Genomic DNA, 11,240 nt, shown 5'->3' with positions numbered 1-11,240 from the left:
ACCGTCTAATACAGGCATGGCCAAACTATGGCCCTCCAGCTGTCGTGAAACTACACATCCCAGCATGCCTTGCTATAGTTTTAGCATTCCCTAATAGCAAACTGTGGCAAGGCATGATGGGACTTGTAGTTTCACAACAGCAATGCATGGTCTAATACAAGTTACACAGGGCAGCATTTTTGGGATTTAAAAATAAAAGAAAAATTTTTCAATACAAAATTCCAGCCAAATGAGCAGTTAATAATTTTTAATTTGTTAAATAACTGCAAAATCAGAACATTCATCAGTGTGATGTCCCTTTATGTACTAGGTGTGTCCCATAGTGTAACTGAGCCTATGGTTATAATCCTAGTGTCAGCTCAGCCGCACCCTGTGTACAGAATGTGACCCCACTGTTGTCTGAGTGTTACTGTTATTTCTCCCTCCTGCTGCAGCGATGGCGTCTGCTGATCTGAGACTTGAGCTGGTCTGTTCCATCTGCCTGAGCATTTATACAGATCCTGTAACCCTGAGATGTGGCCACAACTTCTGCCGGGTCTGTATTAATCGTGCGCTGGATTCACATGAAGAGTCTGGAGATTATACCTGTCCTGAGTGCAGAAAGGAATATCGGAGGCGTCCTGTACTGGAGAAAAACTGGACACTCTGCAACATAGTAGAACATATCCGCTCTACTCAGTGGCGTAACTAGAAATTTTGCTCCCCCGTGCCAAAAAAAATTCTGGCGCCCCCCACCCCCCCTTCCATTTTTGGTCAAACACACACAAATATATATATATATGGCACTACAAAATATATTGTAAGGCAGCGCTCGACAAATTTTTTTAAAAATCTAGGAGCCAGGATGAAAGTTTAGGAGCCAGGCAATCTAAAAATAGGGGAAGTGCACCAAAAATTTACACCCATTACATATTATTCCACATGCCATAATGCCCATTACATGTTATGCCACACTGTAATGCCCATTTTGCATTATGCCAAATGCCGTAATACCTATTACATATTATACCACACACCATAATGCTGTATGTTTGTAGGGATCCTGTGTGGTATATATGTATGTGTGTGTGTATGTGTGTGTGTATATATATATATATATATATATATAATCCTGTGTATATATATGTATAATGTGCTGTGTATGCCTGCTGTATGTGGTAAAGATATTTTATTATTAATGTACTTGCTGTATACTGTATACGTGTCATATGTGTTTGATATCCTATGTAGGTGTATGTGTGTGTGTGTGTGTGTGTGTGTGTGTGTGTGTATATATTATATATTGTTTGTGCTGTATATACTTGCTATTTTTAGGAATCTACATACTGTATATACCTGCTTTATATAGGACTCTACATGCTGTACATAGGGAAGTATGTACTGTATGTAGGGGACTGCTATATATATATATATCTCCCTAATGTCTATAGGGATCTATCTGTAAGTAGGAATGTATGTACTGCATACAGTGATGTACAGTATGTTCAATTTTCGAACATTTGGAAACGTGCTGTATAGTGATCTGTGTACCTGTAGTAGGGATAAGGTTGTGGGGGTGGGGTATTAATATTGGGATGTGTATATGTTGTATAGGCAGGGGCTGGCTGGCAACTTTCAGCATGGGCGGCAAACACAAGCAAGTGGCCCCAGAGTGATAGAGACTGTACTAGGGAAAAGGAGACAGAGGAAGAAACGGCCGAGGAAAGGGAGCTAGTGAGAGACAGCAGATGTGATGCTGCCTGATTTACGAATCCCTAGAAATTGTTCCCTGCAGCTACCATTTCCCACAGTTATGGGCCACACATTGCGTAGCTAGCCTGCAGAAGGTTCCTGCAGAACCCTCTCTGGCAATGGCCAATGCGTGTTTGCAGTCAATGGGACTGTGCATGTACAGTAGCCACAGTAGCACCTGGAGCACATCACAGGGATGAACATCCGGCCAATAGAAACTGCATATTGCAATGTGATACTGGTTGCTCATACCATCTCCAGATCGCACTGCATATGCGATTTTTCGATAAATGGGCCCCATAGCCAGAGAGAACAAAGGGGACAGGAAGATAGTGAGAGAGGTCGCAGTAGAGAGGGAGGCTACAGGGGAGATAGCGAGGGAGGCCGCAGGAGAGAGAGCGAGGGAGGCCACGGGAGAGAGCGCGAGGGAGGCCGCGGGAGGCCGCAGGGGAGACAGCGAGGGAGGCCGCAGGGGAGACAGCGAGGGAGGCCGCAGGGGAGACAGCGAGGGAGGCCGCAGGGGAGACAGCGAGGGAGGCCGCAGGGCAGACAGCGAGGGAGGCCGCGAGGGAGGCCGCAGGGGAGACAGCGAGGGAGGCCACAGGAGAGACAGCGAGAGAGGCCGCAGGGCAGACAGCGAGGGAGGCCGCAGGGCAGACAGCGAGGGAGGCCGCAGGGCAGACAGCGAGGGAGGCCGCAGGGCAGACAGCGAGGGAGGCCGCAGGGCAGACAGCGAGGGAGGCAGCAGGGCAGACAGCGAGGGAGGCAGCAGGGCAGACAGTGAGGGAGGCAATGGGAGAGAGAGCGAGGGAGGCCGCAGGGCAGACACAGCGAGGGAGGCCGCAGGGGAGACAGTGAGGGAGGCTGCAGGAGAGACAGCGAGAGAGGCCGCAGGGCAGACAGCGAGGGAGGCCGCAGGGGAGATAGTGAGGGAGGCAGCAGGGCAGACAGCGAGGGAGGCAGCGGGAGAGAGAGCGAGGGAGGCCGCAGGGCAGACACAGCGAGGGAGGCCGCAGGGGAGAGAGAGCGTGGTAGGCCGCGGGAGAGACAGCGAGGGAGGCCGCAGGGGAGACAGCGAGGGAGGCCGCAGGGGAGACAGCGAGGGAGACAGCATGAGAGACAGTGAGGGAGGCCGCAGGAGAGACGCCGCAGGGGAGACAGTGAGGGAGGCCGCAGGGGAGACAGCGAGGAAGGCCGCAGGGGAGATAGTGAGGGAGGCAACAGGGCAGACAGCGAGGGAGGCCACGGGAGAGAGAGCGAGGGAGGCCGCAGGGCAGACACAATGAGGGAGGCCGCAGGTGAGCGAGAGTGTGGTAGGCCGCGGGAGAGACAGCGAGGGAGGCCGCAGGGGAGACAGCGAGGGAGACAGCATGAGAGACAGTGAGGGAGGCCGCAGGAGAGACGCCGCAGGAGAGACAGCGAGGAAGGCCGCAGGAGAGACAGCGAGGAAGGCCGCAGGGGAGACAGCGAGGAAGGCCACAGGGGAGACAGCGAGGAAGGCCACAGGGGAGACAGCGAGGAAGGCCACAGGGGAGACAGCGAGGGAGGCCGCAGGGCAGACAGAGAGGGAGGCCGCAGGGGAGGGGGGTGAGAGTGAGAGAGATTGCAGGGGGAAAAGTGAGAGAGACCACAGAGAAAGAGTCAAGTGTGAGGGGAGAGGGAAAGAAACTGAGAGAGTGAGAGAGACCACAAGCTCGAGATAGAGACTGTAGGGGAAAGGGAGAGAGAGAGAAAACCCGTAGAAGAGATACAGAGACTGCAGGGGTGAGGGAGAGAGAGATAGGAAGACTGCAGTAGAAATTGGAAAAGACTGCAGTGCAGGGGTACCTCTGTGTTGTTCTCTGCAGATGTTCTCAGGTGCAGAATTTCTCCAGCCTGTGCGGTGCCAGGGGGAAGCGGGGACCAGAGAGAGTGAGTAGAAGACGAGCTTTGGGGGCGGAGCTACCTCGGAATAAGGAAGTAGGCTGATCTGGTAGGGGGGGGCTGAGGGGGGAACCTGTGAATGAGAGGGGCTTCTTCCTATGGCAGGTTCCTGAATAATAATCAGGATGTGCAGGAGAGTCCCCTTATAGTGCCCCCTTCTCATGCTGCTTGCCTTGCTGGACACAGCAGCGTGTGTGTTAAGCAGCCAGACACTGACAGTCGGGAGGAAGCAGAGAAACCTTCCCGGCTGTCAGATCTGCAAACACAGCGGCCATATTTCTGCAAAACTGTTCTGGCCTGGGGGGCAGAAGGCACCCTGCCCCCCTGCCACTGTGTATAGGTGTGTGTATCTACACCTGTAATTTGTTTTCAGCCTGGACTTACGTCATCCAGGGCTTGCAAAGTCACAGGGATCTGTCACTTGTATGATCCAGGGCTGCGAGTGTAGGTGTGGCTGCAGGGCCGGGGGAAAGACCCCTGTATGAGAAGTATGTAGCCGCTATTACAGGCTCCATGCTATTACAGGCTCTGCAGGGACTCAGCGTCTGTAAGAATGACGCAGCCAGGGAACAAAGTGCAGAGGTCTCAGGCAGCGTATGGATGAAGCTGCTGGCTGCACTGTGATTGGTTAGTGTGGCGCTGAGGATTTTTATTGGCTGCTGCAGGACCTGCACAGACAGCCCGGGCTGTGAACTTAAGCTCACCTCACACACACAGCTGAGGCAGAGAGACGCGGCGGGTAGCGGCAGGCGGCATACTGCGGCAGCAGTGATGAATCAGATGATTGTCAGTCAGTGTCCCGTGCTGGCGCCCACGCAGCCCCCGCTCCCCCAAGCGGCCGCGGGGGCTGCCTTACACAAGCTACGCCACTGGCTCTACTCCCAAGGAGGGAACTGTGGTGTCTGTCAGGAAATGCTCTGTCCATAAGAAGGTCCTGGAGTATTACTGCACTGAGGACGCGGCCTGTATCTGTGTGTCCTGCTGTCTGATCACGGAACACATAAGACATAAGGTGGAGTCACTCGATGAGGCCTCTGATAAGAAGAAGAAGAAGCTGAGGAATGTTCTGCAGAAACTGACCACAAAGAGAGCGGAGACTGAGAAAAGAATCCAGAGACTGCAGGAGCGCAGGATAGAGAATGAGGGACAAGCAGCGGGTGTAACACAGACAGTCAATGCCCTGTTTAGAGACATCAGGAGACAGCTGAAAGACCTGGAGAAGAGAGTCCTGAGTGAGATCTCCAGGCAGGAACAGCGCGTTTCACTCTCAGTCTCTGATCTGATCCAGCAGCTGGAAATAAAGAAGGACGAGCTGTCCGGGAAGATGCGTCACATTGAGGAGCTGTGTAACGTGTCTGACCCAGTGACTGTCTTACAGGAACCGGACACAGGGGACTTGTGTGACACTGAGGACACAGAGAGACATGATAACCAGGTCCGTGGGGCAGGAGATCTGGGTGTGGGTCTCATCTCAGGGACATTACACACATTATCTGATATAATAACAGGGATAAATACAGGGATCTATCTGCAACCTACAGACCTATTACTGAATGTAGCCACAGCTGGTAATAATATACAGATATCAGGTGACAGGAAATCTGCATCCTGGACACATATAAACCAGAATCGCCCAGTAACACCAGAGAGATTTCAGTGTGAGCAGGTAATAAGCACCAGGGGATTCTCCTCAGGGCGACATTACTGGGAGGTGGATGTCAGTAAGTCACAGGACTGGAGGGTGGGGATGTGTTATCCCAGTATAGGCAGGAGGGGACGTCAGTCATACACTGGGGATAACAACAAGTCCTGGTGTCTGTGTAGGATATATAATAAGTACTCAGTGATACATGACAGTACACGGATCCAGTTACCTGACAATATCCCCTGTGACAGAGTGAGGATATATCTGGATTATGAGGCAGGACAGATCTCCTTTTATTCTCTGTGTGACCCCATCAGACACTTATACACCTACACTGCCGCCCTCACTGAGCCCCTCCATGCGGCATTATGTGTATTGGGCAGATGTATAACTATATCAGGGGGAGTCAGCAGCTGAGCATACTTGCCTACTTTTGAAAATTAGTTTAAGGGAGATTATAGTTGGTAGTAGAATATTGCACAGCACCCCATTGAGGGGGCGTGTCATGCTCCACCCAAAGGGCGTGTCTAGTTCCATATATAGAGAGATTGTGAAAAGAGATTGTGAACGTGGCACTTAGAAGCGTGGGTGTGTACTGCTGCATCTGAGAGGAATCTTCTAAAATTACTTTTACAAAGCAGTTAGTAAGAGCTACTGTACTTGCTAAAGTGCTGGGAAATGCTGATGATGATTCAATGTAAATGTATGTGTATCTCATTCCTTTTTCTCCCCAAAATGTAACAGTGTAATGTGGGCTAGGTGAAATGAAGGAGATTGCTAGACTAATGAGGGAGAGAGGGAGATTGCTGCTATTTCAGGGAGTCTCCTGCAGAATGCAGGAGGGGAGGCAACTATGCAGCTGAGAGATATTACCATAAGAATCTGCCCAGAGACTGGTGACATCACAGGAAGGGGGCAGCCTGGTCCAGCAACTGAAGATTTGGTGGCGTGGGCTCCTCTAGTGGGTGAGGAGGTGGGGTGATGCGAGATAGTAGGCTGTGGGTGGGGGGGTGTCTTTATGACCATGTCACCATAGCAACCCCCCCCCCCCGCATTGCAATGCTGAGATTACCGGTATTGTACACCTGGGGGCGTGGCTAGGGTGACGCAATTCAGTGCAAATCACATAATCGACCTATGGTCCTCCCACCTTTTTTTGATAAGTGGGTGTCAGCCAAATCTGTGAGACTTGCCCACTTTCCCAGGGGCTAGGAGCACTACCTGATTTTTTGGAGCCTCCTGGATGATCTGGCGCATGCACATCTGTAGCCCATGTCCCTGCAGAGGTTCCATAATACCCTTTCCCCTATGTAATTGCAGTTCTGGGCGCTCCCCTATGGCATACATATGTACTTACAGTGGCCAACAGTTATTTTATGTCTTTTAGGAAACTACTTTGCATATTTCCGCCTTTTTTCCCTCGTATCTCATTTTATTTTGCTTCTGTTTATTGCGTCACAATCTCCTATAGTCAGTTCTGGCTTCCGGTGTCCAATGTATGACTGGCGGTTACTTCTGCTTCTTACATCACGCGCTTCTCTTATTGTAGATGTTATTGTACATACGACGCTGGATTGGACAGTAACGCCTCTATGGCTATAAGTGTTTTATCTGTGAAGACATTGGAACACTTTGTTTTGTACATGATAACTCAGTTTATCCTCTGTGTAATGCACTATACACTTTCCAACATAGTCTCCATCCCTTTCCACGCATGTGCGCCAACGCTTGACGAGTCGGGCAAACCAGTCGGAGAAGAAAGCTGGTGGTTGTTGTTGATACCAGGACCAAATGGCAGCTTTCACCTCATTGTCACAGTTGAAGTTTTGACCCTTAAGGTGCCATGGAGGCATTACTATCTAATCCAGTCTCGTACGCTCACTCCTATCCCATCTCTCATACTAACCATCTGCTACATCCTCACTTCTACCCCATCTCACATCCTAACCATCTGGTACATCCTCACTTCTATCCCATCTCACATCCTAACCATCTGGTACATCCTCACTTCTATCCCATCTCTCATCCTAACCATCTGGTACATCCTCACTTCTATCCCATCTCACATCCTAACCATCTGCTACATCCTCACTTCTACCCCATCTCGCATCCTAACCATCTGGTACATCCTCACTTCTATCCCATCTCACATCCTAACCATCTGGTACATCCTCACTTCTATCCCATCTCTCATCCTAACCATCTGGTACATCCTCACTTCTATCCCATCTCTCATCCTAACCATCTGGTACATCCTCACTTCTATCCCATCTCTCATCCTAACCATCTGGTACATCCTCACTTCTATCCCATCTCACATCCTAACCATCTTCTACATCCTCACTTCCACCCCATCTCGCATCCTAACCATCTGGTACATCCTCACTTCTATCCCATCTCACATCCTAACCATCTGGTACATCCTCACTTCTATCCCATCTCTCATCCTAACCATCTGGTACATACTCACTTCTACCCCATCTCACATCCTAACCATCTGCTACATCCTCACTTCTAACCCATCTCACATCCTAACCATCTGCTACATCCTCACTTCTACCCCATCTCTCATCCTAACCATCTGGTACATCCTCACTTCTATCCCATCTCACATCCTAACCATCTGCTACATCCGCACTTCTACCCCATCTCTCATCCTAACCATCTGGTACACCCTCACTTCTACCCCATCTCACATCCTAGCCATATGGTACATTCTATCCCATCTCACATCCTAACCATCTGGTACATCCTCACTTCTACCCCATCTCTCATCCTAACCATCAGGTACATCCTCACTTCTACCCCATCTCTTATCCTAACCATCTGGTACATCCTCACTTCTATCCCATCTCAAATCCTAACCATCTGTTACATCCTCACTTCTATCCCATCTCACATCCTAGCTATCTGGTACATCCTCACTTCTATCCCATCTCTCATCCTAACCATCTGGTACATCCTCACTTCTACCCCATCACACATCCTAACCATCTGGTACATCCTCACTCCTACCCCATCTCACATCCTAACCATCTGGTACATCTTCACTACTACCCATTCTCTCATCCTAACCATCTGGTACATCCTCACTCCCACCCCATCTCACATCCTAACCATCTGGTACATCCTCACTTCTACCCCATCGCTCATCCTAACCATCTGGTACATAGTCACTTATATCACATCCTAACCATCTGGTTCATCCTCACTTCTGCACCATCTCACATCCTAACCATCTGGTACATCCTCACTTCTATCCCATCACACATCCTAACCATCTGGTACATCCTCACTCCTACCCCATCTCACATCCTAACCATCTGGTACATCTTTACTACTACCCCATCTCTCATCCTAACCATCTGGTACATCCTCACTCCTACCCCATCTCACATCCTAACCATCTGGTACATCCTTACTTCTACCCCATCGCTCATCCTAACCATCTGGTACATCCTCACTTATATCACATCCTTACCATCTGGTACATCCTCACTTCTGCACCATCTCACATCCTAACCATCTGGTACATCCTCATTTCTACCCCATCTCTCATCCTAACCATCTGGTACATCCTCACTTCTATCCCATCTCACATCCTAACCATCTGGTACATCCTCAGTTCTACCCCATCTCACATCCTAACCATCTGCTACATCCTCACTTCTACCCCATCTCATATCCTAACCATCTGCTACATCCTCACTTCTACCCCATCTCTCATCCTAACCATCTTGTACATCCTCACTTCTATCCCATCTCACATCCTAACCATCTGTTACATCCTCACTTCTATCCCATCTCACATACTAACCATCTGCTACATCCGAACTTCTACCCGATCTCTCATCCTAACCATCTGGTACACCCTCACTTCTATCCCATCTCACATCCTAACCATCTGGTACATCCTCACTTCTACCCCATCTCACATCCTAACCATCTGGTACATCCTCACTTCTACCCCATCTCTCATCCTAACCATCTGGTACACCCTCACTTCTACCCCATCTCTCATCCTAACCATCTGGTACATCCTCATTTCTACCCCATCTCTCATCCTAACCATCTGGTACATCCTCACTTCTATCCCATCTCACATCCTAACCATCTGGTACATCCTCACTTCTATCCCATCTCACATCCTAACCATCTGTTACATCCTCACTTCTATCCCATCTCACATCCTAACCATCTGTTACATCCTCACTTCTATCCCATCTCACATACTAACCATCTGCTACATCCGAACTTCTACCCCATCTCTCATCCTAACCATCTGCTACACCCTCACTTCTACCCCATCTCACATCCTAACCATCTGGTACATCCTCACTTCTATCCCATCTCACATCCTAACCATCTGGTACATCCTCACTTTTACCCCATCTCTTATCCTAACCATCTAGTACATCCTCACTTTTACCCCATCTCACATCCTAACCATCTGCTACATCCTCACTTCTATCCCATCTCACATCCTAACCATCTGGTACATCTTCACTTCTACCCCATCTCACATCCTAACCATCTGGTACATCCTCACTTCTATCCCATCTCTCATCCTAACCATCTGGTACATCTTTACTTATACCCCATCTCTCATCCTAACCATCTGGTACATCCTCACTTCTATCCCATCTCTCATCCTAACCATCTGCTACATCCTCACTTCTATCCCATCTCACATCCTAAGCATCTGGTACATCCTCACTTCTACCCCATCTCACATCCTAACCATCTGGTGCATCCTCACTTCTATCCCATCTCACATCCTAACCATCTGGTACATCCTCACTTCTACCCCATCTCACATCCTAACCATCTGGTACATCCTCACTTCTACCCCATCTCACATCCTAACCATCTGGTACATCCACACTACTGCCCTATCTGTGTCACCCCTTTCTCTCTGCCCCTCCCCTTCAGAGTGTAAGGTCTGACAAGCAGGGCCCTCTGCCCTCTTGTGCTTTCCCTCTATTAAACCATTTTATACTCCATATTCCCTACAACGGTACTCAACTCTCAGTGCCAGGCGCTGTGGAACCCTTGTGGCGCCATATAAATACTGAATAATAATAGATTATGCTTATACAGCTCAGTTTATTGTACCCATGTCTTAGTTTTATACAGGGTAACATTGTTTTGTATTCAAAAGTAAAACATAATAATAGTCAGCAAACCCCACAGTTCTTTATCTAAGAGCTCCTCTCGGGAACTCTGACGTTGCCCTGGGTGACGGGTAGCCCAGGATTACTGTATTTCAGATCATCCTCGCTGCATTGCTTTTGTAGAGTTTCCCCCTTACAGGCGGTTGCAAGAGTCCACGATAAGTTCCCTGTTACCCTCACAGTGCTAGGTATGGTCGGCAAAACATGGAAAGGTCCTTTTCATGTTTCAGCATACTTGGGAAGTCTGCCGGCAAACCCTCAGCCACTTAGGGCTATTTCACACACTCCGCCTCCTGCCGGGCGGCGAAACCCCGTACGGCCAGGAAGCCGTGCCGCACATAGTAGTTTACAATGGTAGGGATGGCCACAGCCCAGCAGCCGTCCCTTCCAGTGGTAGGATCCGGCTGCAACCGTGTGGCCGGGCCGTGGCCGTCCCGTGTGAATGGACACAATAGGGTCCATTAGTAACCACTGTGCGTGGCACGGCTTCTGGCCGTGCAGGATTTTGCCGCCCGGCAGGAGCCGGAGCATGTGAAATAGCCCTTACAGCACCCTGCTAAGCACCTTATGTGTGGATACTGTATGGACTGACACATATACTCAGAAGAGTGAGATTACTATGAACTGACACTCACTGAGATCTAAAAAGGATCTCTATAGGAAAGCAATATAAGAGCGAACCCTAAAGGAGGATCCATAACCATACCCTATAGATTTTAGACGACATGTTTTTCGTTTGTATGCCCTGTTTGTCATACCATCCTCCG

Source organism: Crinia signifera, chromosome 4, assembly GCF_055691185.1.
Source record: "Crinia signifera chromosome 4, ASM5569118v1, whole genome shotgun sequence".
Taxonomy (NCBI): domain Eukaryota; kingdom Metazoa; phylum Chordata; class Amphibia; order Anura; family Myobatrachidae; genus Crinia; species Crinia signifera.
The sequence above is the reverse complement of the archived record's forward strand: the minus strand, read 5'-3'. Positions refer to the sequence as shown.